Source organism: Sinocyclocheilus rhinocerous, unplaced genomic scaffold (genome assembly GCF_001515625.1).
Source record: "Sinocyclocheilus rhinocerous isolate Xijiao unplaced genomic scaffold, SAMN03320098_v1.1 scaffold2728, whole genome shotgun sequence".
NCBI classification, from domain to species: domain Eukaryota; kingdom Metazoa; phylum Chordata; class Actinopteri; order Cypriniformes; family Cyprinidae; genus Sinocyclocheilus; species Sinocyclocheilus rhinocerous.
The window spans coordinates 152,125-155,240 of record NW_015641450.1 but is presented as its reverse complement, the minus strand read 5'-3'; positions in this window follow the sequence as shown (position 1 = coordinate 155,240).

Sequence of the window (3,116 nt, the reverse complement as noted above, 5' to 3'; positions counted from 1 at the left end):
TAATACAGGGGGAGGTCTGTTAGTGTTTAATGTTTTATTATGTTCTTGCATTTAAAAGGGTTTGTGGTTTTTGGGGTTATTGTGCTGAAGAGTAGAGCCTGTGGTTAGGCTGAGCGATATATACGAGGAAATATATGCTCTATATATTCATTCACACGCAGTACCATCTCTTATCACATATACATCTATATGTTATGAAGTGTATTACTGAATATACAATTGCATACATTATGATATATAAGTAAATATATTGTCACATATTTTTAAATATTCGAAAAGCAGCAATTCCTTGTGAATTGTTCAATATATTATAAGTAGTAACACAACATATTATTCGGTATATTTTCAATCTACCATTAAATCGTTTCATATCTTGATCATTCTTATATAAGGAAATGTATTTTCTTGGCGTAAGGAAACAGAGTCTGATGAAGTGCTTTTGCCTTTACTTTAATAAGAATGATCTTTTGATCACTGATTGTTCTACACTGTTACAAATAGCACAGTGGCTCAGATACTAGAGAAGCGTTTTTCATTCAACACTGATTTTTACTGCAGTAGCAGGAACTTTGTAATGTCGTGAGTATGCTGCAGAGAAGATCTGCAACAGCAGCTCACACACCTGAAGACAAACACAGAGCCAGCTGAGAGAGCACTGCTAAACACACTCATGCTAATGCACCACAGGCTGAAGCTCATCATCCAGGCACTCGACGATGTGCTAATAAGATACAGTACTAGTCCAAGAGGTGACGGGTTTTTGTAGGCTGAAACCTGGAAATGAGTTACGACTTTAGCACTTCCGGTTCCATTGTCCAGAAGTCACAGGGTTTCTGAAGGGTGTTTCTTTCTTTTTTTTCTTTTTTTTGGTGAAATGCCTGAAATAAGACTGAAAGAGCTGTTGAAGCTGAAGTCATGAGAACATTATGTGGTTTATTTATAGCCTACGTACTTCTGCCAATTGTATTTAGGCTTCATAATTTACAAAATATGTATGAAGATTAACATGATGAACAACACATGTATCATATGTATCAACACATGTATTATGAATCGTAAACTTTTGTTTGCCAAAGAGCTTATTTTCTGCAATAATCCAAAAGCCAATAGAAAAATCCGGTTGTGTTTTCCAGGGTGAGGTGAACTTATGTGAGCGCTCTAGACATGAGCTTTAAGAGGACTGTAGTTTATAATCCACCCTAAAATGAACCTTCAGTCATTATTTACACACCCTAACATCATTCCTGTACGCCGTGAACATCATGCAAAGTAATATCCACTCACACGAGATGAACAGTAATGGATGTTTTCGAAACACGGCTTCATGAAGCTTTGGCACATTCATGAGTTTTTGGGTTTAAATCAGTGGCTTAGTGTGTGTATCAATTTTACTATGATTTGTTCCCTCCGCCCATGTTTTACCTTTGCTCCTGTAAACAAACTCACGAGACCAGCATATCTCAGAGGCGCGCACTGAGCATACGTCCTCCGTCATCCGCCAGAACGAGTCAATTTTCACATTTTTTGTCTCATTTTAAGTCTAATAAAACGTACATTCAGTCTAATTTTCATTTTTGGATGTACTAACCCTTTAAGATTTTAACAAAAGAAACTGAACAGTGGCTTAAAGGTAGGGTAGGCGAGCAGCTAGCAATAGCAAGCTAGCTTTGGCAGCATAAGACCCCCCACTCCCTGCAAATCAGTCTCCAAAGCCACGCCTCCTCCAGACACATGAGTGCCAACCAGTGTCAGCGCCGCCAGATCAGCTCATGTCTCATTCACTGCTCAGACACAGCGCACAACATCACAGGAATACAATTATTTAGCGTAACATAATGTTTGCACTGAATAATCTGGGTGGATGAGCATTTTATCTTTATCTTGATATAAATACATATAAATAAATGTAGAGCACTTTACTCAGTGATTGCTGTCTGGACGTGAAGAGACTCATCCAGCAACAAAACATGTTTATGAACCAAATCACCTTTAATTCTGTTGATGGCAGAGCAGGGAAAATCCTAACACTTTATGTTTGGCTAAAGTTCTTTGGCATCTTTGCTATGTTAGGAGTTCAGTTAAATGTGTTCAGCGTCTAAACAGAGCCGTAACCTCTCTACAGCTTGTCGTAAAACTTCACGCGCTGAAGTTCATTCTTTAACTCAATTTGATATAGCGTCATTAATGTGTCTGGAACTGTTTGGAAAGTTAGCATATATTTTTTGTCTGTGAGTAACCATGGGTTTAAACTTGATTAAGTATACTTATAGTACAATAATCTGAGAATTGTTTTTTTTGTGATTTTCAGAGTTATTATGATTATTTGTAGAATATATTAGAAATATACTTTCTAATATGTCAGGCTGTTGCTGATTAATCAGTGGGAACAGATTTCTAAACTGACAGAATGTTTACAAATCTTTCTGAATTTATGAATCTGTGAGCACAAAGAGCAAAACTGAGAGTACAGATTTCTGAATCTGTGGGTGTGAATAGTTCTGCATCTGTGAGAACAACAGCATGTGTACAGATGATCTGATCTTTAGAAACGTTTCTTCTCTGTGCAGCACAGCAACTGGAAATGTATTTTTCTGAATGGATGTCAGTGGAGAGGATTGACTAGACTGAATAAACCGCTTTTGTGGTCCTCTCTCTCTCTATAAAGTAAACGCTATGTCCATAGGATACAGCATTTCCGAAGCTATGTGTTTTATGTAGATACAGTGGTTTGCTACTGAAAGCACGTGTCAGATACTAGTCACATGGCTCGTAGTTTGGTCTGAGATGTCTTCTGATTGGTTGAATGACTCATTTCATCAGATGTTAGATGAGATCAGTAAACACCAGCTTCATATCAAATGTTTGTCTTGGTGGTGGATGCTCTATAACACTTCAGAATCAACATGCAGCGCTGTGACCTTTGACCTGTGTGCGCAGTGACTGCGGTGCGTGTGAAGATGCTGATGGTGGGAAATGATATCTGAAGATCAGACTCTTCACTGTATCATTGTACATGTAGTTCAGTGTTGTGAAAACACAAGGCAAGGCGGTGTTTACGTTCTTCCTCTGGACTCTCTGGAGTGTGTGTGTGTGTGTGTGTGTGTGTGTGAGAGAGT